The sequence below is a fragment of the Jaculus jaculus genome, chromosome 1 (assembly GCF_020740685.1).
Source record: "Jaculus jaculus isolate mJacJac1 chromosome 1, mJacJac1.mat.Y.cur, whole genome shotgun sequence".
In the NCBI taxonomy this organism is placed as follows: domain Eukaryota; kingdom Metazoa; phylum Chordata; class Mammalia; order Rodentia; family Dipodidae; genus Jaculus; species Jaculus jaculus.
In genome coordinates, this window is record NC_059102.1 from 120655863 (window position 1) to 120683171 (window position 27309).

General features: G+C 50.1%; 1 protein-coding gene across 3 annotated transcripts in view; it reads right to left on the bottom strand.

Moving 5' to 3' along the window:
- The window catches only part of Ptpn3 (protein tyrosine phosphatase non-receptor type 3), a 128173-nt gene extending 102566 nt beyond the window's left edge, over positions 1–25607 (bottom strand). The window contains exon 1 of one of the 3 annotated variants that reach the window (XM_045131259.1): positions 25497–25607. The gene's annotated coding sequence lies outside the window, so the exon portion shown is untranslated. Of the gene's footprint in view, positions 1–155; positions 242–25193; positions 25240–25496 lie in introns of those variants that run through there. The other 2 variants (XM_045131262.1, XM_045131261.1) reach the window with 2 other exon arrangements.
- Between the last annotated feature and the right edge of the window lie 1702 nt (positions 25608–27309).

The following is a 27309-nucleotide window of genomic DNA, read 5'->3' on the forward strand; positions in this document are numbered from 1 at the left end:
ACTGGTGAACTTGCCCTGCTCTCTGCCACCTCAGAAACAAGCCCTGAAACCTAAGAGCCAGCAAACCTGCCTCCTAGGAGAAATGGGACAAACACAACCCACCAATGGGAGGTTTCAGCCAGGCCGTGCTGGAGAAAATTACTTCCAAGACTTACCATGGGCCCAAGTGTCCAACAGCCTCCAAGCAATCCCCAAATCCCGTCCTCAGACGCTTTCAGGTCCTGTAGATCTTGTTTATAATTACTTCTGGCCTCCTGTGTCATTACTTAGGCAAAGGAGTTCCGGACCATTTATCACTAAGTATTCATTTACTCAGCCCCTGGCCAAGCCAGCAAGGACAAGGTAGGGGGAGGATGGAGGTACTGGGCTCAGGTTCTAGAGACGGAAGCCCGGGGAGCAGGAGGCGTACTATAGAGGCTGGGGCCTTCTGGGGTGGGGTGGATGGTGGGCCCAATTCTGAGGCGTCCTGGCATGGGGTACACTTCCAGACATGGACGGGCAAAGGTCAGGGAGAGGAAGCAGGGCTGTTTTTGGAACTCTGTTCAAGAGTGCCTGGGGAGTAACTGACTTCCTAGCTCCAGTTCAGGGAGAATCAGACTAGGTTCTCCAGAAACCCAAGGGGCTTTCACATAGAAATTAGGATAATGGTGGAGGCTCTGGGACGGCCACCAGCTTTAGAATCAGGCAAAAGAGGGTGGGAACCCCACTTATTAGTTGAGGTCCCTCAGAGATTACTTTTTCTTTCTCTTCTATTTTAAATTTATTTGTATATGCATGTAATGAACAGACTAGCTGATGTGTGAGCGCTGGATTATTCTGGCTCCACCTCCCATTTTCTTAGGGACTTTGGGATCACAGATGCATGCACCACATTGCGTTAGGCTTTATGTAGGTGGTGAAGAACAGGTCAGCAGGCTTCGCAAGTAAGAACCTTTAACCACTGAGAAATCTCCCCAGCATTACTGCTTACTTTCTCAGATTACATTCCTTATCCCCCCCTCTCTTTTGTTTTCCCCCTAGCTTTTCAAGGTGGGGTCTCACTCTAACTCAAGCTAACCTGGAATTCACTCTGTTAGTCTCAGGGTGGCCTCGAACTCATAGTAATCCTCCTACCTCTGCCTCCGGAGTGCTGGGATTAAAGGCATGCACCACCACACCTGGCTAGGTTCCTTATCTCTTAAAGCAGCCAGACTGTCTTGCTTTCCAAGGCCATTTAAGCACTGCAGAGAATCTGTATGAAAAATATCAGCTACTTGGCTAGAGGCCCTGGTATGCCCATTCTCACTCTCTCTCTCCCTCTCTAATAAATAAATAAAAATAAAACTTAAAAAAATCATTAAAAAAAAAAAAGAAAAGAAAAATCAGCTACTGCCATTAGATTGGCTTCTGCTTTTTGTTTTAGCCCCAATGGTTCAATGGGTAAAAGACAAAAGACACAGATTCTCCTCAATAGAAGAGCTGTGAGACAAGGCTGCATAAACATGGAGAGCAGAGGACTCCTGTCACTAGAAGTAACCCAAGGAACCAAATGAGCTCCATGTTGAAAAGGCTACTGGACAGTATAGGACCAAGATTCTATCATTTTCTATTCTGTGTCAAAAGTGCCCAGAGTATATCTGTACATATCCAGGCGTGTCCAACCTTCTGGCCCCGTTCCAGGGTAGCTATGAATGCAGCGTATTTGTAGATGCCAATGTCATGTCACATGTCACAAAAGGTTGGACACCCTGAAAGCCACATTCAATTGTACCTTGTTTAAAAATAAATTTGTTTATAGGTATTTCTCATGGGAAACAATTCTACATGGATTCTACATTCTTGAAAAAAAAAATGAAGGAGGGGTAAGAATATGAACAAATTTGGGTGTGGTGGCTCACAACTATAATTCTGTAGTCATGAGGCTAAGGTAAGAGACTCACCATGGGTTTGAAGCCAGCCTAGGCTACAGAGTGAGTTCCAGGTCATCCTGGGCTAGAGTGAGACTTTGCTTCCAAAAAAAAATAAAAAATAAAAAGATGAACAGACACTAAGTACTATACAAAACTTATTAAAAAGCTGGCAATGAAATATGAAATACTTAGCACTTTCTACCTAAAATTAAGCTACTAGCTTCTTTTTATTTTCCCTCCACATAGTTTCACCAGGCTCCAAACAGACTGGACTGGAAAACAGGATGAAATAAATTTACTCTGTAGGGACATGAATCAAGTTGCATAAACTTTAAAAAAAAAATACTGTGTTAATATTTGCCCTCAGGCACAGCCACACCCATCTGGGTGTCAGTCTCTGATATTTCTGTCTTAGCCCCCACCCCTTTACAGCCAAAAGCAGCAGAAGCCTTCAGAAAAGAAAACAGCTAAAGTCACTTTGAAAGGTTTGAGATGTGCTAATCACGGTGCATCCCGGCCAAGAGGCTGGAATCTCACGGCGGACGGTCCTGCCAGCCTCCAGCCCTGCCAGCGAGTCTGAAGCCAGGGGCCGCCAGGCCAGAGAAACCCAATCCTCACTAGCAGCCCTCACCATGGTTTTACCTCAAGGAAACATAGAAAAAATACTTCCACCCCAACCCTGCCCCTCTAGTGAGGGTCCTCCCCCCATGTGACCTTCAACAGCCTGGGAGGTCATGGCTAGCTTTGCTTCAGCTAGCTTTCCCGCCACTGGGTTCCAGGCCGAGCACCTTCCAGCTTTAAAGCCCTCTGCCTGGAAGGCTTCAATGCCGCAGGCCATCTCAGGTTAGGTTTGGTACAGTAACCATGCCGGCCACCAACGCTTCCAGAAACCAAGCTAAAAATGTATCTTTATGTTACCTATTCAGGTTCCCAGGGCTTTGTGTCTCCATAGAATGAAACCAGAAAAGTAATGAAACTCTTAAAAGACATAAAAAGCATGCCACTGTGCTGACGACAGCAGAGTAACTGAATGAAATGGGTATGCACATCAAAAAAGCACACAAAACACAGAAAAGTTATGGGCATTTGTCTCTAAAATAATAATTAAAAAAGGTTTAAACATTTTTGCTTAAAGAGGGCTGGAGAGAGGGGCTCAGCGGTTAATACCATCATTGTGCAAGCATTAGGACCTAGGAGGTGCGGCACCAGAGACCACCAGAGTTCAGATCTCCAGATCCAAGAGAAACAGCTGGGTATGGCCACCGTCCTGCAAGGTAGCAAAGACCAGAGAATCACCCAGAGCTGCTCAAGCTCCAGAATCAGTAAGAGACTGGATACCAAACAAGGTGAAGGAGACATGGAGAGAGACACCCAGTGTTCCACTCTCACCACCCTAGGCAAGGCATAGCTACCACAAGAACACACACACATGCAGAGCCACCCTCCCCACGCAGCACATTACACATACACACTAGTGTGCACACATCCCCAAGCAAAAAATACATACAAATTAAATGAAAAAAAGAAACTAGGGGGCTTAGTGGTTAAGAGACTTGCCTACAAAGCCTGACCTGGGCGACCATGGTTTGATTCCCCAGTACCCGCCAAAACCAGATGCACAAACTGGCGCATGCATCTGGAGATCATTTGTGGTGGCTGGAGGCCTGCTGCATTCTCTTTCTCTCCCCTTACAAATAAATAAATAAAAATATTTTTAAAAAGAGGGTTAGAGGGATGGCTTAGTGGTTCAGGTGTTTGCCTGCAAAGCCAAAGGACCTCAGTTCGATTCCCCAGGACGTCAGCAAAGATGCACAAGGGGGCACACACATCTGGAGTTAGTCTGCAGTGGCTGGAGGCCCTGGAGCACCCATTGTATCTCTCTCCCTCTTCCTTTATTAAATAAACAGATAAAAATAAAATATTTTAAAAAACATATTTTAAAAAAAGAAACTTGGGCTGGACAGATGGCTTAGAGGTTAAGTGCTTGCCTGTGAAGCCTAAGGACCCCGGTTCAAGGCTCGATATCCCAGGACCCACGTAAGCCAGATGCACAAGGGGGGACACATGCACCTGGAGTTTGTTTGCAGTGGATGGAGGCTCTAGCGTGCCCATTCTCTATCTGCCTCTTTCTCTCTCTGTCTGTCTCACTCAAATAAATAAATAAAAATAAACAAAACTTTAAAAAAAAAGGCTGGAGGGATGGCTTAGTGGTTAAGGTGTTTGCCTGCAAAGCCAAAGGACCCAGGTTGAATTCCCCAGGAACCACATTAGCCAAATGCTCAGGGGGCACATGCGTCTGGAGTTCCGTTTGCAGTGGCTGGAGCACCCATTGTCTCTGTGTCTCTCCCCCTCTTTCTCTGTCAAATAAATAAAAATATTTTAAAAACATATTTTACCAAAGAAACTCGGACTAGAGAGATGGCTTAGCAATTAAGGTGCTTGCCTGAGGTGCCTAAGGATCCAGATTTGATTACCCACTACCTATGTAAGCCAGATGCACAAGGTGGTACATGCATCTGGAGTTCATTTGCAGAGGCTAGAGGCCCTGGCACACCCATTCTCTCTCTGCCTCTTTCTCCCGTAAGTAAATAAGTAAAATACAATATAAAAGAAAAAACTATATTTTGCTGCTGTTAATGCGTTCATTTACTTGGAACAAGGCCTTCCAAGTGTTGAAGTCTAGGACAACAGAAGGAAACAACCCATTCCTTGATAACAAGGAGTTCTTGGGGACCTGAATTAGGAGCAGCTGGGGAAGGAGGTGTCAGCAGGCCTCTGCTCTGCCACTCAGAAGCTAACATGACCCTAGATTGACTGACTGACTCCCAAGCATCAGTTTCCTCCCCTGGAAATAGTTGAGACCCAGTGATGTCATACCCAGTGCAGCAGAGGGCTTGCTCTACCTCACACAGCCAGCACGTCCACCCACTTTGTGCCTAAATCCCTGGGATATTATTCCTATTCTTGGGCTTCTATCCAAGCAACACCCAGAGGTCCTACAGAGTAAAGATTTCCCAAATACTTTCACACCCATCATCTTTCACACCCAGCATCCCACCCCACTGGGCCTGCTTCACCGTACAGAGAACCACCAGGCCCAAATGCAGTGTCCATCCGCAGCTCAGTTCTAGGCACTGCACACGTCCCAGTTCTGAGTCGACTGACCCATACAATGGGAGGACGGTGAATTACAAGTGATTCACGGCAGGGAAAACAGGGCCCCACACTTAATGACTACCATGTCTGTAATTTACTGACTACACGTATATTCTTACCCTTTTGAGATAATCTTTATAAACGCTCCCTGAGGCTCACATGTAGGCAAATTTCCTTGTATGAAGGAAATGGCCCAGAAAACCTCCTTCCACCCTAGTTAATTCTGTGGCATCAGAAATGGGATTAATGATATAGGTACCTATTATTGCACTCCCTCTGCTGTAAGGTGACGCAGCTGACTGAACAGGTGTTTCAGGAAAAGTATTTCAAAGAAAAGGGACATCCAAAGGATACTCCTTTGACTGTGAAGGTCATGGTGATTTCAACACCTTTCAGAATTGAGAAATGCAGCAAACAACTTCCTCTCACTTTTGTGAAAGGTGTGGACTAAAGTACATCACATGATATCCGAGGCCCTTCCAGCCAGACGGGCAGCCATCCCTGGGTTAATTATTAGCTGGCCAAGAGTAGAAGGGAGCCACCACGTACCTGAGGCCAGGCCCTGGTATGACCTTGGGCCCCTCCTATCCCATGACCAGCAGCACTTTTATAGGGAGGCCCTCAGAACAGCCTGGGCAGCCAACGCCAACGGGCCTGTCCTCTGCCTGTACCTGCTGCCAAGGCTCCCAAGCACTGCTGGGACTCTCCATAAGCTCGAGCAAACCAGACCCTTGCTCCCTCACTTTTGGAGGTGTGCCTGGTGGCTCTAACCTTCCGACTCCAAACCAAGGATCTAATAAATACAGCCACAAGGTGGGGGGAACTTATAAAGCAGGGGGCCACTCTGGGTGTGGCAGAGGCCTGCGTCTGCAAGAGGGTGCAACCCAGCCTCATTATCTAAACCAGGCTTGGGAGCATCTACCTGGATGGTTGCGTCACAGCAAGGAGGCTCTGAGCGCCCTGGAGGGAAAGAAGAAGAGAGTCCAGCAGACAGGAGACCTGCAGGGTGTGCTTCAGGAGCGGCCCTAGAGGAAGACAGCAAGCCTCCTGGCAGTGCAGTCTGCTTTGTTTGCAGTATATTTGGGTTTCAGAGGGTTGTAATGTCTGCGCCATCATATAATCTCAGAAGTATAAATGAGGGCTGGAGAGATGGCTTAGCGGTTAAGCGCTTGCCTGTGAAGCCTAAGGACCCCGGTTCGAGGCTCGCTTCCCCAGGTCCCACGTTAGCCAGATGCACAAGGGGGCGCACGCGTCTGGAGTTCGTTTGCAGTGGCTGGAGGCCCTGGCATGCCTATTCTCTCTCTTTCTCTGCCTCTTACTCTCTCTCTTTCTCTCTGTCACTTTCAAATAAATAAATAAAAATGAACAAAAAAAATTTAAAAAAAGAAGTATAAATGATTATCACAACCCCAACATTCATCCAAGCATTGCAAATATGTTACTGGGATTTTTTGCTATGGCAAGAATACAAAAGTCCACCTGGTAAATGTACTTAACCATGGCTGGCCATTCAAATGATTACATTAGTAGTGCTCAGATTCAAAAGAACCCACAGAAAACACAGAGAAGGAAGAAGGAGCATGTGACCAAGAATAGGGCTTAACATGGGGCTGTGGGAGCCACAAGCATTGGTTGTAGGGCAAAAGCATGAAACCTGGGTAGGTGTGAGCTGACAGGCAGGGACGGGCCAAGGCCCCGCAAGGAGGACACAACCAGTCAGCAGAGGATTGATGATAATTTGGGGGAAAAAAAAAATCACCAAATGCATTTTCTCATGGCTGTTCTGCGAGGCAGAACAATCTTTTGCGCTGAAATAATAGATTTGGGGGGGTACCCTCTGAGTACCTTCCGTGACCCGTTGTACCTTCCATCCTATTGTACTCTACCACATCGAGGCAGGAACCAGGCTTGGCAGCCAAGGTCAGCCTGCACGCCTCGGAGGTCCACTCAGGTACAGCAGCTCCGATCTGAGGAGCTCCTGAAACAACCAAGCTCCTCGCAGGCTTACCAACCTGGTTCTTACTTGTAAACGGTAATATATGAAAATTTAAAGGACATCAAATTTGCTATTTTACCCATGTTTATGTGTATAGCACAATAGCATTAGTTACATTGATACACAAAGTGGTGCAATCTTCACTACTATTAACTTCCAGAAAATTCTCATCACCCCAAACATAAACTCTGTACCCATTAAGCAATAACTCGCCAATTGCCCCTTCCCCCAATGAGGCACCCTCTCCCCTCTATTGCTGTGGGTTTCCCTAGACCTTGCACAGTTACATCTGGCTCAGTTTACTTAGCACGGTTCTTCCATGTCTCAGCATCTAGCACAACTGGGTTCCTTGTTGATGGCTGTGTGCCATTGTTTCTTTAAACCAATGCAACTGTTGGTAGACATTCAAATTTTCACCTTGTGCCTATTATGACTAGTGATGCAATGAACTTCAATGTGCAAGACTCCACTTGGGTCTCTGTTCAATTCTTTCAGGCATGTGCCTAGCAAAATTGCCAGGTCATCCTGTAAGGGCTCACCAAATCCTCCTAAGGAGACAGTACCATTTTAATGTCCAGTGGTATTCCAAGAGGCTTCTTCCCCACAATGTTCACAGATGCTCGGTATTTCCCTGCCCTGGGCTATGACCACTCTCGCACTGGTACGCAGTGGCATCTCACCGGGGCTTGTCTGTGCACATCCATAGTGACGAATGGAGTTTGAGAATCTTCACTGGTGATCATTGGCATCTATGCATCTTAAATAACTATCTGCTACTTAAGCCCTCTGCCCATATTTAATAATCTTGTCTCAATTTGGGTTACTGAGTTTTAGGAATTCTTTAAATTCTACTACTACTACTATTATTATTATTATTATTATTATTACTGGTTTTTTGAGGTACGGTGTCACTCTACAGCTGACCTGGAATTCACTATGTAGTCTCAGACTGGCCTCAAACTCACAGTATTCCTCCTACTTCTGCCTCCTGAGTTCCAGGATTACAGGCGTGCCCCACCACACCCGGCTCAAATATATGACTTTGAAACATTTTCTCTTATTCTATAAGTGTCATCATATTTTTGATAATGTGCTTTGACATAAAATGTTCTTGTTTTGTTGAAATCCAATGTACCTATGCCATTTCAAAGAGGTTTATGGGTTTAGTTTCTTTTTTATAGGTCTCTGACCTATTTTGAGTTAACTTTTTGCATATGGTACGAAGCAGAGCTCATACAGGAAGGCTGGTCTAGGCCTGTAAAAGATCACAGCCATAGCACAGGCAGCCAGCAACACCCAGAAGGTGGTCAATAATTCACTTGGGGATAAGCCACTGGGCAATCTCAACTGTGGGTAGAAAAGTCATCTCAGGGCCTGCCTGCCTGCTTCCTCCACCTGCTGCACTGACTGCAGTACGACCACCCACAGCTGGTAGAGGACTTCCTAACCAAGAAGAAAGACTGACTGGCAAAACAGACTGAGGACTAGACTATGTCTTGACAATGGGCTTTACACACTCCCACTGGCAAGCCTAAAATGACTCCAGATCAAATAAGCACCCCTAGTAAATGACAGCACAAAGGGTCTTGGTGACCACCCACATAGACAAGCAACAAAGACCCATGCAGTTAGTCTGACTTGCTTTAAGGGGGAAAGGGGGCTCTACAGGGGCTGGTGGGCAGGAATTTCAAACTATGGGTCCCAGATCTCACTACCCAAGAACTATGCTTCTGACTCTAATCAGTTCTCCGTCCTTTTCACGTATTCACTCTTACCATTCTTCCTCTGGTCATCCAGGGCCCCAGTGACTATTTCCAGCTTGTTCTACCTTAGATGTTTATACTTTCCGTTCCTTCTCCTTAGGACAGCCGTCCTTCAGATGTGTACCCAGCTCTCTCCCTTCCTGTGCAGGTCTACCTGCCATCGAGGCCTTCCCTCATACTCACATCCCTACCCCTTTACTAGAATGTAAATTCTTTACAGGCCAGGCTTCATCAGTGAGCTGGTATTTCTCTAGATACCTACAACTGTGCCCGGCTCAGTGAGTGACTATGAAGCCCATGAAAAAGTGGACAAAAAGAAGTGGCACATTGCTAAGCACCAGAGGGGAGGTAGGCAGCTGTGCCGCCTACACTCCGCAGCCCCAGAGGCCAATGCTGACTTCTGGACCTGCAGGCTTCCCAGGGCTCCTGGGCTGTGTGACAAGGTCAAGGAGGGCAAGAACATCATGCACAGTCAAACCCCAGGCCATGTGTAAGTCAAGCCCAAGATACTGGCAGCCATTGACTTGGCCATTGAAAATGGGACTCTCTACCCACAAAACATGTTTGTAAGATAGGCAAGAATGAATGAATGACCATCTCATTCATGCACAGAGGGTTCACATGTACTCTGGGGCCTGTGTCCATGTGAACAAAGGCTCCAACCTAACTATGCGGGCATGTTCCCCTTTCTGGGAACCTACTGCAGGATATTCAAGCATGGGGAAAATATTTGATGATTTCTTCCTCCTAGTCATGTCTGTCACACTGGAGGTTATAATGGCCAACTTTGTGGAGCCACTTAAGTGAGACACCAAATAGTCACAAGACACTGATGAAAAGTTCCTAACATGACCTGGGGCTGGCACATGCCTGTAATCCTAGCCCTTAGGAGGTGGAGGTAGGAGGATTAGAAGTTCAAGGTCATCCTCAGTTACACAGTTCCAGGACAGCTAGCCTGTCTTAAAACAAATCAGACAATTCACAATGTGGAAAATGATAAGAACACTAGGCGAAAGGGGCCGCTATACAATCACACCTACAATATGACCAGAATTAAAATAAAAACCTGAAAGGATGAAAACAGTGATTTTTCTATAATAAGCAATAATGAGCTTAAAGAAACTTAAACCGAACTGAAAGAAAAGCAGTCACCTGAGGCTTTATGGGTGCCTGGGAATTAAATGTTTAATCCTCCCTCTCCTGCCTGCCACCCCCTACCATCATGGCCTCCCCTCTGCACAGAGTCCATTCAAACTGTTTCCTCTTCCTGAGGAGGCCCAGCTCGAGCCCGCACAGCTCTGCAGTACTTTGATGTGCCCCGCACCCCTAACGCCTCTCTCATCAGAGCTGGCTCCAAGGCAGCCCAGGCTTCCTCCTACACTCCCAGTCCCAAGGCTGTGGGCAAGTGCTGGACCCTCCCTCGGGCCCCATTCCTCCTGGGAACCTCATACAGGGGTCATTATCTATAGGCCTAAGACAAGAGAACTACCATGGGGTCCTGAGTGTTCAAGTCTCTGAGTACTGCACGAGCACCCCACCACTGTGCCCTCCCTTCCACCTATCCCCTCCCCACCCCCAGGCTCAGGGAGAGCTACTGATGACAGCACCCAAAGGCCCAGGGAGAAAAATACTGATCCTAAGGCTAGGCCCCATCCTCCCCTCAAGACAGCACAAGAAATTCATTTTGGGCTTGCAGGCCACAGACTGCTTCTCCACTGAAATCCCCTGTCTGCCTGTGGACCCTTCAGAGATCTAAAATCTGGGCACTGACTCCTCTGAGCCCCCAGGCCATTAACTTGATACCCCAGTGTCTCCCCAGTTTAGTGCTGGGCTCTCTCGTTCCCTTTTGATCTCAGCACTGGGCACATTCTGCCGTCATGAACTCTGTATTTATCCTTCTCCATGGTGCCTTGGGTATGCTGGATTGTTACTGCACCCTGGCTACGGGGCAGCTGCTTAGGGAGGTGAGTCAGGGGCTGCTTCAGGCTCTGGCTCTCTGGGATCTCAAGGGTTGGTCAGGGACAGGAATAACCACCTTTCAGTGTGGTGAGTGTGAGGGGACAAGGGAGCTTTCCAGTGGCTGTTCAGTGGGGCAGAAAGCAGCGCCTTCTAAGAGGAATCTAACTATGAACCTGCCCTTGGAGGGCTGGTTGTCACCCTACAAAGTCAAATCACTCTGCACTGCCCCGAAAGCTTTTGGGAATCTGAATGCGCTGGTCCACCAGCACTCACGTGGTCACACTCCAGTGGAACCTGCCCAGACCGGGGTCTGCCTGCCCCTCCAAGCAGCCAAACAGATGGCTGGGCACAGAGCGGGCCCTCTGTTTGGGACGACTGGCTTTCCACGTTCCCAGTTACCTACAGCTAGCAGGTCTAAAAGCATAAAATGGAAAATTTTGGGAATAACCATTCACAGGGGGGTGTCTTGGTGCTTGCTTGTTTCCTTGCAATGCTAGAGATGGAGGAAGCCAGGACCTTGTGTGTATTGAACAAGGACTCTCCCACAGTGCTATCTAGCCACAGCCCTCCATTCATTAGTCTTAAATATCGTTTTTGTTTGTTTTGAGACAGAGTCCTATATAGCTATATAGCCCAGGCTGACCTCAAACTCCACACTTAGATAAAAAGGGTGACCTTGAACTCTTGAACCTCCTGCTTCTGCCTCCACAGTGCTGGGATATTACAGGCATGCATCCCTGTGCTCAGTAGATTTGGCTGGAGGTCAAGCCCAGAGCCTCATGCATGCTAGACAAGCATACTGTCAATTGAGCTACCTCTTAGCCCTTAAATAACTCATCACAGTACAGTTACTGTCTTCTATTTGGTTCTTAGTTGTTACACTTTTACTATGCCTAATGGACAAAGTAGTATACATAGCTACGTATGGCCAGGATAGCTCATGGCATGTTAGGGTTCAGTACTGCCCTGTCCCCCCACCATAAAGCACAATCTCTGAGCGACTTACTCCAAGAGTTGTCCCCGGACCAGCTGCATGTTAGAAATGCAGATTCTCGGGCCCCATTCCAGACCCCAAGAAACTATTCACGTCGAAGGCAGGCACACTGCTGTAGGAGAGACTCTGCTCTCCACTCAAGGCCACTCCCTGGTTTTCAGCTTCCTCCCCACTCTGTCGCCAGCTGCCATCTTTTGCAGCCTTCAACGTTCATGCAGTGCACTAATGCCAGCCGCAGAGCGCTTACCCACAGGCGGTGGCAGCTCAGCCCCTGTACAGGCAGCTCTCTCTGTTCCCATAAGGCCACGGATGTCACATGGCAGGCAGAGGCGGACAGCCGGCACTGTGTGAATCATCAGTATGTGCCACGGTACCATCAGGAAATCTTCATGCCACTCCAATTCCCAGTCGGGGAAGAGGAAAGTGAGACATTAGGGCTAAGCTCAGGGTGAGTGGGTGGATTCCACAGACAGCCCGGGCTTAAAATCAGCGCTTAGACAACACTGAGCGCTGTGTCTAGCACAGCCAACTCTGCTGGGAGAAGCCCTGGTGCCAAGGAAAGACATATGCACATCAGTGGGGACAGTCATCTGGCTGGAACCTAGAAGGGAAGGGGAGAGGGGTGCATAACAAGCAGGGGAGGTCAGATGGCAAAGCCATTCAAGGATAGGCAACAGAAAGATGATGAAGTCTGGGAAGCAGCTCCCTCTGCTACCCACTCCATTCCCTTGTCATACAAACCTGGCTGTCACCGCTTGGGGCTTACTCTCAACCCTACCACAGTGACAAATAGATGCCCACTGACTCCCAACTGCACAGGGCTACAAATCTGTTGCCTGCTCACCTCCCACAACCCTTAATGCTCTAGGACCTCAGGCCCAGAAATATTCAGGGTTATCCGGTGTCCCACAGTGGGATTAGGTGCAAGGCATCATGAAGCGTCATGAATCTTCTGATGGGCCTCACCGGGCCCAGCGGCAGGACCCTCTCAGCGTCCTACACCCAACAGCGCCTCCCTGGAAGACCGCCCCTGCAGAGCGTCATCTTCCCACGTGGGATCACGTCCTCCCGGCGGGATCAGAGACTCTCATGCTCGTTCTCATAACCACTGAGAAGGCCTTCTCCCCCGACAGGCAGGGCCAAGTATGAGGGAGCCTCGGCCAAGGAGCCCCCACACAGGGAGCCCCTTTCAGACAGTCCTCATGGGCCACCCTCTGCCTGCGCATCTTCCACTGCGCATCTAGGGGCTATCTCTAAGAAAATGGAAGCCTTTCTGAGTCTCTGAAAATTCTTTCACAATCGAATACGCATGCAGCTCGTGAGGAATCTACCTTGATGATTGCAAGCCGCCCTTACAGGCAACAAAATACAAAATGGAACACAAAAACTTAAGAATTCTTACATGCTAGTAGTGAGAAAAAAGATCTGTAGCAATCAGCGAAATGCAGATCTATCCAGGAGTCCAGCTGTTACCACCTCGGCTGGACTCAGCATCACCTGAGAACTTGCCTGGAACAACAAGGGGACAGGGCTCCTCTGAGTCCCAAGGATGGAGTGGGCATCTTCACTTTAACACTGAGCTGGGGAAGCCTGGCTTACAGCCCTGGTTAGTGGGGCAAAGATGGGGAACAGATATCACCAGGTCGAGAATGGGCTTGACCTCTGTGCTTTTCCGGGGAGTAGTTTCTGAGGGTAATACGAAGGAGGTACGTAAGGGGTCCATAGTGGGCAATAAACAAGGAGACAGGCAAAAAGGAGAAGCTTGTGAAAAAAGCCAGCTTGGGCTGGAGCAGGGTGAGATGTATGATACGGACAGTCCGTTCAGGGCAAGTGTGAGTGACCAGAGAAAAGGGACCATGGAGCTCCTGCTGGAAGATCATCACTAACTGAAAGGGGTTTAAAAAAAAACAACAAAAAACCCTGTCTTTCTTTTGTGTGTGTGCAGGTGCACATGTGTGCTGGGCATGAGCAATGGAAGTAGGCAAGGAAGAGGGGCTGTGTGTGGACCACAGAGAGGCAGTAAAGACACAGCGCATTATCTGCAACCAGCATCATGCCTGGGGCAGGTCCTCAGAGGGTGTGGTCTGGCCCCAGTGGCTTAAAAGATCTTCAGAGAGGCAAGTTTTACAGCCCACCTGAGGATGTGACTGAGACCCTCGGAACACTGAGAACAGAGCCCAGCAGCTCAGCCTCAGCAAGTCCTTCAGGGAATTCTGAGGTGCTGACATCTGAGGAGTCACCACAACATGGAATGTCAACAGGAAGTACATATAGTCTATTTCTTATGTGAAAATCAAAACAAACAAAAAGTACCAGCTTTGTAACCTCTACATAAAAGTCCAAGAAATGTACAACTGCTCCAAAGTGAATGGAACTTTTTTTCATACTGAGAGAAATGCCAAAGGGTATTAACAAATAATAAAAATATACAGCCTGTCTAGTCCATTCACTTGGATGAGATTTATAAAACATGCCCGAGATTTAGGGGCAAGAAGCTGTTAAGATGAGGGTGCTGGCCCTGCTCAGCTACTGACCGAGGGCCTTTGGGCATGCCACATCCCTTGCAGGGCCTCAGTTTCCCTAGCCATGCCAAGAGGAAGCAGGAAAAGGTTTTCCTAAGGTCTTTTGCAGCTTTGGCACTATGATATACTATTCCCTCAAAGGTGACCCCAAGCTAAATACTTTTACCTATTTGTGCCTGGGGAAAGCAGCTCCCCCCCCCCCTCCCAGTATTGGGAGCACTTGAACTTAAGGCTTTGCACACATTAGTTAATCGTTCTACCACTGCTCTCTTTGGACATTTTCATCTTTTGACAAGATCGCCGATCCAGTCTTAAATTTGTAATCCTCCAGCTTCAGCCTCCTGAGTAGCTGAAATTATAGGCCAGTGCCACCACGCCTGACTGGAAAGTACAATCTTAGGCAGTAAACTCTAACAGTCAACGTGGAAAGCCTTCCTGATGTTCACCAGTTCTAGTCCTGTGCATTCTAGGAACCGGAACACTCTCCTTTAACTTGCTTTTCCATTGACATCACAGATGCTTCATTATGAAAACAAAACACACACATAAACACCCTACTGGGCAGCTCATCGTGGTACACACCTGTGATCGCAATACTGAAAAGGCAGAGGCAAGAGGATCACTAGCAGAGGCAAGAGGATCACTACAGGTTCGAGGCCAGCCTGATCTACAGAGTGAGGTTTAGTTTATCCAGGGTTACTTAGGCAGACACTGTCTCATGTAGTACCACCACCACCAAATTCTTGAAGTCCACAATGGCCAGGCTGCTTCTAAGAAAACAGATGGGCAACTTCACATTTTCATCCCACAATACTTCTAAAAGGTTGGTGTTTCTTGGTGGGCTGCAAATGAGTCTAAGAGCCTGACTACAGATACTAGACAGAGCCTGGCTCCGATCAGTGTGTACTTGACATGAGGAATTGCAGCTTCCTGGTAAATGACAGAGTGAGCTTATTACTAGGACCTGGCAAGGCTGATTTCCTGCCTGGTTTTTCTTCATCTCAGTCCCTGCCTGCACTTCTTGGGCATCTAATGCTCAGCCTCATGTGACTAGTTCTCAATGCTATCTGTTTCCCTGTGCTGCTAAAGGCTAGTGACTGGTCATGATCTCCTGATCCCAGAACTAAGGCTGGAGGGAGGATGGGCAGAACCATGAACAGCAAGGAAAGATACAGGCGGGCTGGGAAGATAGCTCAGCAGTTATGAGGGCTTGCTTGAAAAGTCTACTGGCCTGGGTTCAATTCCCCAGCATCCAAGTAAAAGGTACAAACAGTACATGCATTTCGTTTGCATTTGCAGTGTGGCAAGAGACCCTGGCACACCACACATATAAAAATACAAATAGGGCTGGAGAGATGGCTTAGCGGTTAAGCACTTGCCTGTGAAGCCTAAGGACCCCGGTTCGAGGCTCGCTTCCCCAGGTCCCACGTTAGCCAGATGCACAAGGGGGCGCATGTGTCTGGAGTTCGTTTGCAGTGGCTGGAGGCCCTGGCGTGCCCATTCTCTCTCTCTCTCCCTCTAGCTGTCTTTCTCTCTGTGTCTGTCGCTGTCAAATAAATAAATAAAAAATTTTTAAAAATAAAAATAAAAGAATTTTTTAAAGAAGACACAGTCTAAGAGAATGTCTGTCCTACCTTGCTTACACACCTGGCCTTGAAATTCCACTATAATCTGCTCAGTGGGCAGCAGAGCTGGCTGGCTTTGCTCCAGGTGCATGTCACAAACCTGCCCTGCTCCTCCAGCCCGCCTGGGTCTGCAGTGAGATCCCAGACTCCCCTGGTCCCTGCTGCACAAAGTAGCAGAGTGAAGCAAGGGCTAAACAAAGAGCTGGGCATGGCAGGAGCAAGCTGGAAGGGGCACTTTCAGGCACAGGGTGACCACAAAGCTGTGGGATCAAAGCCCTCTTGAGCAATCCCAAGGACACCGATGGGTTTTTGTCTTCATACAGTAAAGGACTCCTCACGTTGGTGGGCTTTCCAGGCTGGCCCTGCGGCTCTGATGTCAACCTCAGACTCATACACAGTAACCACATGTCCTGATGTCCCAGCTGGAGCCTGGCAATCACATGCAGTCATTCACAGCAGCCCCTCTAATTTACTCTCATAACGTTCTATTTTAGAAGACATTCTTGAGGCCCTGGGCCTGCAAAGTTAAGGGTGCAGTTAAAGGAGGCTTTCTAGGTTGGGATGAGCCCCTAGAGTGAGTCTTGTCCCACAAGCGCTCCACTGGCCTCTCCAGCACCCCTGCTGAGCCATTATTCGGTAGCTATTTGTATGCCTGCAGGGACAGCAGGCTGGCCAGCTCCCTTCTTTGGGGGAAGGTTTTGTTATTAAAATAGAATTTAAACCTATTCAGTCAGACTGCAACAAATGACCACATCTGCCAGCAGCAAGAAGACAAAAGGGAGTGGGGAAAGCTAGGACACCTGTTCACTCCTCTGCCCACCTCCTGGAGGCTCAGCTCCTCTTTCCAAGTATTGGCTGAGCATGCCGGCATGTCCAGGCACCTCGCCTGTCACTGGGGCCACAGCGGCTAGTTAAAACAGACTGTGATGAAATGACTCACCTGTGTGCTGCAAAAGTGCAACAACCAAACAAAGCAAACTCCAGAATCATTCTCCGTACAGAGGGCTGAAGAGACCATGATAACCCCATGCAGTCATGACCAGAGGTTCTGTTGCTCCAAAAAGAGACATGACTGACACAGGAGGCACGTGCTGAGCAAGATCTACAGATCGGCAGCAGAATTGTGACAATATTAAACTCATAATTCTAAACTTTGTATGAAACCAGCACTAGGGAGACAGAGGTAGGAGGATCACCATGAGTTTGAGGCCAGCCTGGGACTCCATAGTGAATTCCAGGTCAGCCTGAGCTAGAGTGAGACTCTACCTTGAAAACAAAAATTAAACTTTGTATGGGGGTGGGAGTAGAGGAAGAAAGACAAATTATCACATATTCTCTTATATGCAGAACCTAGATTTAGAAATATGAATACACACATACATGCATACAGATATATACTGACACCCATGAAAGCAGAAGGGAGACTACTTGGCAGAGGAAGGGAACCAGCAAGAGGGGAGGGGAGGTAGAACGATGGGGAGGAGAGATGGAGACAGGCCAACATCAGCAAAGCACAGTGATATATGCATAGGAAAATAGCATTAGCCCATGATTATTTTTTTTAAGATTTTTATTTATTTATTTGAGAGTGACAGAGAGATAAAGAGGCAGATAGAGAATGAGACAGAGAATGGGTGCGCCAGGGTCTCCAGCCACTGCAAACGAACTCCAGACGCGTGTGCCCCCTTGTGCATCTGGCTAACGTGGGTCCTGGAGAATCCAGCCTCAAACCCGGGTCCTTAGGCTTCACAGGCAAGTGCTTAACCGCTACGCCATCTCTCCAGCCCCCATTATTTTGTACACTAAAAATTTGTGCTATCATTGTGTAAGAGGATACCACGACTTTTAAAAATGCACTGGGGCTGGAGAGATGGCTCGGTGATTAAAGGTGCTTCTTTGCAAAGCCGGCAATTCCCCAGCCACCCACATAAAGCTGGACAAGCAACAGCAAGAGACCCTGGTGTGACCGTACATACACAAATGTGCACGCACACACACATGTACATGAATATAAACATTTTTAAAAGGAAAGAAACAGGGCTGGAGGGATGGCTTAGGGGTTAAGGCGCTTGTCTGCAAAGCCAAAGGACCCAGGTTCAATTCCCCCCAGGACCCACGTAAGCCAGATGCAGCACACGCACCTGGAGTTTGTTTGCAATGGCTGGAGGCCCTGACATGTCTATTCTCTCTGCCCCTCTTGCTCTCTGTCTCAAGTAAATAAATTTTTAAAAAGTTAAAGAATAGTATTTTAAAAAGAATTATATTAAGGGAGAAAGAAGGACCCTATCAATGGTTCTCAAATGTTTGTTTAAAAAATATACACACACATGAAGTAGGATACAATAAATGAGATAAAATGTTAATGAGAGGAATCTGGGTAAAGGGGAATGTGGGAGTTCTTCATGCTGCTCTTATGACTGCCCTAATAAGTCTGATTAGGTCAAAATAAAAAGCTAACAGGAAAAAAACAAAGTTGCAAGAGAGAAATTCAGGTCTTGCCTTCAAAGAGCTCCTAGCACAGCTGTGGTGACAGATATTAATACAACTGATTGCACTAATTAAGTGCAAACTTTCCAGAGTGAAATGGGCTATGAAGGTGGGCCTGTGGTGGCCTAAGCACAGCGCAGGGAGGCTGTGCTGACCTAGAAGGGAGGAAAGGAAGGCGTTTCCAGGCCTTCTGTCTTCGGCAGCAGGGTGTTCCAGAGAGCCATGAGACGGGCTGCAAACGCTAGGCCAGAGCAGGTGCACAGGCCAAGGGAGTTACGCAGGGGAGTGGATTTGTCCTTATTCAAAGTGCACTGTTATGCATTAAGGACCCGTTGGTTCCAGAGAAGACTGGAGAGGTGACAGCCATATGGTGCACATTGTGGTGGTAGTGACAAACGCGTAAGGAGGAAGCGCCATGCACAAGTCTCTCGGTTCCTGGCACTTTAGTGGCCCTCAACCATATGCATGTATTCGGCAATCAGACATGGAAAGGCACATGAAAGGAGAAAGGAAGCACAGGGCATGCCCACAGAGCGGGGCAAGGCCAGCTGAGGGAGCTGGCTGCTGCCTCTCGGGCGAGCCCGTCCCTCGACGCTGACTCATCGGAGGGAGGCGGGTACAGAGGCCAGGCCTTCAGCCCACACTCATCAAAACAGCAACCAGCCAGCAGGATCCTCGTGAGGACCAGAACCCATGGCCTGACCTGGGAGTGGGCCACTATGCACAGCCCCAGCAGTGACTTGGGGTGTCAAATTTCAGTGGGTGGGCACCCTTTGGGGGTGCCAAATCTTGGTGAGCTATTAGCTCATTGAAGACAACCAGTTTGCAAGAAATGGATTCTTTATGAGCTGTCTGGGGAAAGACCTGGGTTCAAATCTCCACCATGCTGCTTCCGAGCACTGAGCTCTTCGGGGAGTCACTTCTTGGTTTAGTCAGTTTGTGTACTGACCCTGGTAGAATGAACAGGACTCACGGGCACTGATTTGTTCCCTTTGGGGACGTGAGACCACCAAAGTTTCATTCCCAACTCCACGCTGCATGCACTGTTGCTAAAAAACCGTGTGTGCCCTGACCGTACATCATCATGGGGCCTGCAGTTCCCCATCGCAAATCCTCTGTCCTAACTTTCCACATAAACCATAAAAATGCCTCAAAAATTCCACTGTGTCGGTATCCAAACCCCTCCCAGGCCTCCTCTCGCACGAACAGCAGGGCCGACATTCTTTGTCACACGACACATCCCAGTCTTTGGTTCAGAGCCCTGCTGACCCAATGAAGGAAGCAGGGTCAGGGAGGGAAATCCATGACCACCAGCGCTCCCTCGTGCCCTGCAAGTTGCTGGGTTCCTTGTATATCCTTGTGAGCTACAGCCAGGGGCACATCTCCAGGGACGGGCAGACGTGGGGAAGTGGGGCTCTGCCCTTCCACTGCCCTTCTAAGCAGCATGGTATCAGCCTCTGGTCTCACTCATGTGCTGCCACATACAGAAGCATGCATACACACACACACACACACACAAACATACACACGTATGCACGTTACACACACAAGCAGAAAAGAAAAAATAAAAGATTTATGTTGGGGTTGTGTGTGGGCGGGCAGCATGAGCAGAGGGTGGCTCTGAGGACTAAGCTCTCAACTAGTGCCCAGAAGCCAGGAAGGGCCATATCGATGTGAAATAACTAAAACCAGAGACATTTCTGGCTTGTTGCTCCAGCCTCAAAGACAACCACAGACAACCACCATCCTGGGGCAAACAAAACAAACTGGCACTTATCCCTGTACTGGGTGAGGCCAGGCCCTGAACAGCAACTGGGGAGCATCCCAGTGAAAGGTGGGAGTTCTGTACCAGTCAACGTGAAGATGGTGATGGGTGCTTGTAGTCCTGCTGCTCAGAGGCTGAGACCAGGAGGGCTGCTTTTAGCTCAGGTTGTCAAGGAACAGCCTGGGCAACACTCAGTCCAAAAGCAACAACAAAGACAGGACTTGGGGAAGAGCAAACTGGCTGAAAATACACAAGATGCTGTCATGCCTTTGATGCCTTCGTGCCTTTGCTACTGCTATTTACCCACCTGAATGCCATCTACCTTCAAGGCTTAACGCAACCGCCAGCCACGGCATAGCCTTCCCTACGCGATTCCTGAAGCCCCTCCTAATGAACAGCTGAACAGGGCATGGTGGCGCACGCCTTTAATTCCAGCACTTGGGAGGCAGAGGTAGGAGAGTTGCCCTGAGTTTGAGGCCACCCTGGGACTACACAGTGATTTCTAGGCCAGCTTGGGCTAGAGAGAGATCCTACCTCAAAAAAAGGGGGGGGCTGGAGAAGATGGCTTAGTGGTTAATGCATGTGCCTGCAAAGCCAAAGGACCCAGGTTCTTTTCCCCAGGAACCACGTAAGCCAGATGCACAAGCGGATGCATAGTGTCTGGAGTCCATTTGCAATAGCTGGAAGCCCTGGCACACCCATTCTCTTTCTGTGTGTCTGCCTTCTCTCTCTCTCTCATCAATACGTAAGTAAATAAATAAATAAAATATATTTAAAAAACAAAAGAGAGAAAATAGCTGTCAGTCCTAGTACTTTAATCTAACTTGATCTCCTTTAAAGTGGCTATCAGATGGGTGCGTGGATGGACACACTGACACAGACGGATGCACACAACCTCAACGTTTTATTTTTTCTTTTCTGTTTGTGTGTGTAGCATGCATGCGTGTGTGTGGTATTCATGCTTGTGTGTGTAGCATGCGTGTGTGAGGCCAGAGGCTGATACCAGGTGTCTTTCTCAATCAGACTCTACCTTATTGTTTGAGACAGTCCCTCACTGATTCACCTAGACTATCTAGCCAGCAAGCCCTAGGGATTCTCCTGTCTCCACCTCCCAGCGATGGGATTACAGGTGCACACCCCCACACTCAACTTGTGTGCTGGAGATGCTAACTGAGGTCCTCCTGCTTGCAGAGCAAGTACTTTATCCACTGAGCCATCTCCTCGGACCTCTGTGAACCCTGTCATAACCCAGTTCAGCTCTCCTCTCCGCAGCTCTACAGCCTGACCCAGCGTAGACTCAACCTGCAGTGGAGTCATGCTCACAGCTGGCCTTGTGTGGTAGTTTGAATGGATGTCCCCCAATAGGTTCAGGAGGTTTTTAAAAAATGTATTTTGTTTATTTATTTGAGAGAGAGACAGAGGCAGAGAGGGGCTTATGTGGGTCCTAGAGAATCAAACCAGCATCCTTTGGCTTTGCAGGCAAACACCTTAACCGCTAAGCCATCTCTCTGGTCCAATTCAAGAGTTTATTAAAGCTTTAGATCTATCTCCAGCTGCCTAGCTGGAGGAGGTACCACTGTGGGTGGGTCCTAGGGTCCAGGCCTAGGGTGTGTCTGGGGGGCGGACCTGGAACACCAGCCAAAAGGTATGCAGAGTCCTTGAGCTCTGTGTGCTTGTCTATGGCGCTGCTGGCGATCTTGCTGCATGGAAGAAAGGCGGCCAGCTTCTTCTGCCACTATGGAGCTCCCCCTGGATCTGTAAGCTTCAAATAAATTCCATTCCTCCTCTAAATTGTCTGGTCTGGAGGTTCATCCTAGCAATGTGAGGCTGATTGGGACACCTTGGAATAACCAGTTAACCTGGAGGCAGGCGCTTCAGGTAGAGACACACGCAGAAGATCTCTGGGTCCTAGAAGTCATGGCCAGAGCACGTGTCGGCCAGGGGCCTACGAAAAGCTTCGCTGAGCCTCCTTCTGAGTGCCTGGAAGAGTGAAGCGTGAGGTCTCTGGACCCAGACACAAGCACATGGACATTATATGTCTCCATGCCATCTGGAGAAGAGCTGGAGAAATGCCAGGGGAACTGATCCACCCCTGCCAGCCCTGGCCAGGGTGTGTTTGTAGTGCCTTTAGCGGTCCAGCCCCTGCCACAGAGCCTGGGAAGAGGGGAGGGGGGATGTGCCCTGCTTTCCAGGAACTCACTGTCTGCTGGCAGGAAGGTGAGGCCTGCAATTCTGGTCAAGAAGAGGGAGGAAGGGAGGGACCACAAATCACTGGTCCCTTCCCAACCTGCCAGGCCCTGACAACTGGGTGGAGGGACCATGTGCCATGTCTTCTGGACCCCTCCAACCCCTCCCCACTACGGTGTACCCATTCCAGAAGACTCTGCCGGCCTAGACCTGAGATTCAGATCACAATGAGTCCTCCTGCTCATGGTTCCCGTCTATCTTTGCCAGCTCACTTCACGGGGGACAGGAATGGAGGGAAGGGGGAGAAGCAGCAGTGCTGAAATTAAACAGGGTACAGGCACCAATCAAGATGAAGACCAACTAGAAACCCCAACTTCTTTGGGGGGTAAAAAAACGTCTTTGACTTTGTCTCCCTGATAGGGTGGCTGAGACTACAGCGATGACGGTATTAAAAAAAAAATGAAAGGACCTTCACTGTGAAAATAGACAAAATGAGGGTTCCAAGCTGGGACCCTAATTTTGGCTCTCAGATAAGGTGGGCTCTTTCTCCTGCCCAGAGCTGTACCTGAGACCCACCACATGTCTAGCCCTGCTGGAACTGCAGGGAAGTTCATCCAAGCACTCTAGATTCCACACTGGGGTCCCCTGACCTTCCTGACATCCCTCTCAGCCCTCCCACTGCACTCGCGGAACAGAAGCAGCCTGAATGCTAAATGGCATGTCTTAACTATTCCAAAATCCCCTCAGTAACCTGATCTGTTCCAGGCCCCACTCATGTCAGATTTGCATACAAGAGTCCATGGATGAGAACCAAGTCACCAGAGACAACGGAAGGATCAATACAGAGTATTAGGCACTTCTTATTCTACTCTTAATTCTCTGCAAATTGGTATTCCATTAACTGCATGTGGGATTTATGGGAGCTTGCTATAAACTAGAATATTTAACTACAGCGACCCCCTCTCTGTCTGACAATAGTTTACCATTGGTAATTTTCAACGAGTCAATCTAGAAGGTTTCCAGCTTTCATACAGTCTAGATTTTGATTTAATCGCCAAGAAAGCTATCTACGAGAGAGGTCTCTATCCAGCACAGGGCAGCTGGATGCAGAAGCGCCTGCCCCAGACACCGCACCGGAAGCTGGTTACATCCCAGCCATGCCTCAGACTGTGCAATGAGCTCCACAGAGCCTCAATTTCCTCCCTGTAAAAATGGGAGTCACACCAGCCTCAGAGGTAGAGTTGTAAAAAACCAAATGGGACGATCCAAGTGTTTCTTAAAGCTCTCTACAAGGTGATGGAAAGGTTAGTTATTATCATAAAAGTCCCAAGATGAAATAAATGCTCAGATAACCCAGGCTAATGACAGAAAGCAAGGATTATCTAAATTGATGCTTCCAAAGGGGGAAGAAGGGTCACGTTGACCCGCAGGGAACAAGTGACAATGTCTGCAGGTATTTCTGGCTGGCAAGACTGGGGGAGGATTGTTATTGTGATCTGCTGAGCAGGGACCAAGGATGTCACTGAGTGTTTAACAATGCACAGCACAACACCCACCCCCACTATAGAGAACACAAACCTCAGCCACTGATGCAGACACTTAAGGAACAGACATCCTCCTCACCAGTCTTTCCTCTCCCAAATCATTAGCGCCAGCATATGCAAGATCATCAGTCATTCTGCAAAATAGCTTTTTGTAAATGAGGCCCGAGTCAACTTCTGGACCTTCCGGATGCATCAGCTGCCTTTAAAGATGTTCTGTTGACAATTCAATGAAATGGCTTTTCCAAAGCTTCTGCCTTCAGCAGAAGTTCTCCTGAGCACCAAAAAAAAAAAAAAAAAAAAAAAAAAAGACCCTGACCCTGAAGACGCTTTCCTAATTCTAATTTCCTGGTGAAATGGGAGCCACGAGGGTCTCTAAATGAATTAAATTCACATCACGCCAACTGCTCGCTCGCTTTGTGCTGGGCACCGATCCAAACACCTCCACATCATTTATCCTACTTAATCCACCACCAACTTGGCCGGGTGGGCATTATTACTGGCTGTTTGCGGGGAAGGAAATGGAGGATCAGAGAGGTTAACCAACTCGCCCAAGGTCACCCGCAGGCCAAGGGGGAGCCCAACTTTGAACGCAGATCTTCCTTTACAATCTGTTTCCACTATCTCAGAATACCTAAGTGTCAAGTTGTCTTAAGTTCCCATGAATGTTTAAAAGGCAAGCGCAAGTTCGCAGTAAGTTTTGGGTGGCAACGCCCCGGTTGGGGGATGGTTCAGGGGAGCGGGGCGCACTCGCTCCCCACCGACACCCCCCAGCCACGCATACACACCGCGGCTGTCTCACTTGATAAACCACTGCGATCGCCCGCGGAACGGGGGCGACTTGGTGCTGGAGTTAGTGCCAGGCCCACGATAAGCCATCTTTGAGAGCGGAGGGGCGGACTGGCCCGGGAGGTCGATCCCCGGCCGCCGCAAGGGGCTCGATCCCCGCCGCCGGTGCGCCCTCCCGTGCGCGCGGGGCGAAGGACGCGGCGGCGCGGGGCTCCCGGGACGCAGGGCTCGGCCGGAGCGCACGCCCACGCCCGCCGCCGCCGCCGCCGCGTCTCGGGCGCCCGGCCGCGGCCACCCTACCCGGCCCGTGCGCGCCCTCCGCCTCGGCGCCAGCCCGCCACCATCCCTCCCCTAGACGCCCGACGTGGCGCGGGGACCCCGGGGCCGCCGCCAGCCTGCCTGCGCGTTCGCCGTGCCGGGGGGCCGGGGTGGTGGGGTGACGGAGAGCGTGTCCCCGGCCCCGGCCTCCCACGCTGCGCTCCGCTCCCGCCCGACCGCGTGGGGTCCCGCCCGCGCGTACCTGCAGCATCCGGGGGCGCGGGGCGCCCAGGTAGGTCGCGCGGGCGGGCGGCGCGGAAGCTCGCTCGCGCCGCGACCTGGCCGCCGTCTGAGCATGCCCAGTGCAGCCCGCGGGCGGCTCCCGCCGGCCGGGCCACAGCCGACGGGCCCGCGCGCCGGGCGGGGGACGGGGGCGGGCGCCGGGCAGGCCTGCGGGACGCTGCGAGGCGTCCCCCGGGGACACCCGGGCCGCCCGCCAAGCTCCTGCCGACCCTGAGTTCCCCGGCGTCGGCACGCACGCATTGTGCATTTATTGAACACCTACTGTGTGCCGCGTCCTCCGTGATTTCATGCCTAAGGATGGCAGACAGTTGGCGCTCAAGGAATGTTGGAAATGACTCTGTGGCTGAGCTGGGGAGTCTGGTGGACTCCTGGCCCTGAGCTTGCACTTGGACGCTGGCTTTCTAAGGCTTACGGGGCCCCCTAGCTGGCGGACGTTGCCGCCGGCCTCTTCCGCCTCCTCCCACACCTGCCTCCCCGCAGCTCCCTGCGCACCTTCCTTTCCATCACACCCTCAGAAGCGGACCCGCCTCGGGACACTTGCACGCCCCTCCCTCGGTGTAGGACCGGCTTGCCCCCAGTTTTACACGTGGCCAGATCCTTCCCTTTGTGCACGGGTCCCCTGGTCGGAGAGGCCTCTCCTGACTCCTTTGCTAAATTAGCCCCGGCCACCTTCCATGGACTTTGGCATCTCCCAAGCAGTCATCGCTACGTATCTATGGAGCAATTGAACGTGCTGGTTAGCCACAGACTCCTGTCCCCTGCTGCGGGGTCTGGAGGGAGGAGAGAACACGTGTAGCAAACGATAGAGGAGGTGACCCGTCCTTAAGAACGGGTGGGGAGGGGGGGAGGAAGACAGGTAAGAAAACTTGGTGTGGCAGGCTGATGCATTAGAGCCAGTGGCCATGTCAGGGGACACGGTGCCACTTCGCAGTTAAATGAGGAAGCGTATTCCTGGGACTGGGAATAGCCAGTGCAAAGTCTCCGCGTGCAAGCTTGCCTAGACAACGGGAAAGAGAGCCGAGGGGCAGGTGCGACCGGGAACTGGCTTTCCCTCTGGGAGTCTCTCCTCCCGGGGATATCAGCTATGGAGCTCCGCCGGTGCTAGCTGCGGTGACATAGCGCCCAGAACCCAGTAAGGACTCAAGAGGATTTGTTGAATGAATCAAAAAATACAGGATGGAGGGACCCAGGTGCCCGAGGTCCCCCTGCCACCTGGAGGGCTCGGGGCTGTGCCTGGTCCCTGCGCAGCGCGCCCAGAGACAGCGCCACCGCGACCTTAGCCGCAGCCGGGGTGCCGGGGGAATTCCAACGGAGTCGGGAGTCCCTGGGGCCGCACCGCCGGCGCCCCGCCCTAGCTCGGCCCCGGGTCGCCTGCAAAACCTGGAGCCACCGCGCCCGCAACACCGTAGGGACGGGCGGGGAGCGCACTGGGCATGCTCCGAGCCGGGCGAGGCCCTGCGTCCGGAAGGAGGAACCCCCACCGAGCCCCACCTGGCTCTCCCTGCAGACTGGGGCTGCTGGGGAGCCCCCACTCCCAAGCCTGGTGTGAAAACTTGAAACTCGGCAGACGGCTCACCGTGTCCCTAAACCAGCTGCTGTGTACTCTGGGACCAGACCTTTCCCTCTCTGTTCTTTAAATACTAAGGCCCACGCTTTGATCCGGGGGCGTATGGGGATAGAAATGAGAAAGTGAGCTGGTTTAGTAAACTTTAAACATGGAGGGGGCTTACTGAGAATTAAATCGGGGGCTTTGGACATGCTAAATAAGCACGCGGCTCTCCCACTGAGCTACCCCCTCCCTCCAGCCCCAAGCTTCATTGCGCCAGTGCCTACCTCAATGATCCCTTATCCTCACCCCAGGGCTCAAGCTGCGAAGGTGAATGTACTGCTGATAACAGGATGGTGGATTCATAAAGCTGTCCTCAAATTTAATGTTCACTATAGAATGAAGCCACCTGTTCTTTGCTCCTGTTAGTAGTAACCACTACCTTAAGCACTCTTCAGATTTGAGCCACAAATAGCCACAGGAAAAAGACCCAAGAGTTTTTTTTTTTGTTGTTGTTGTTTGGTTTTTC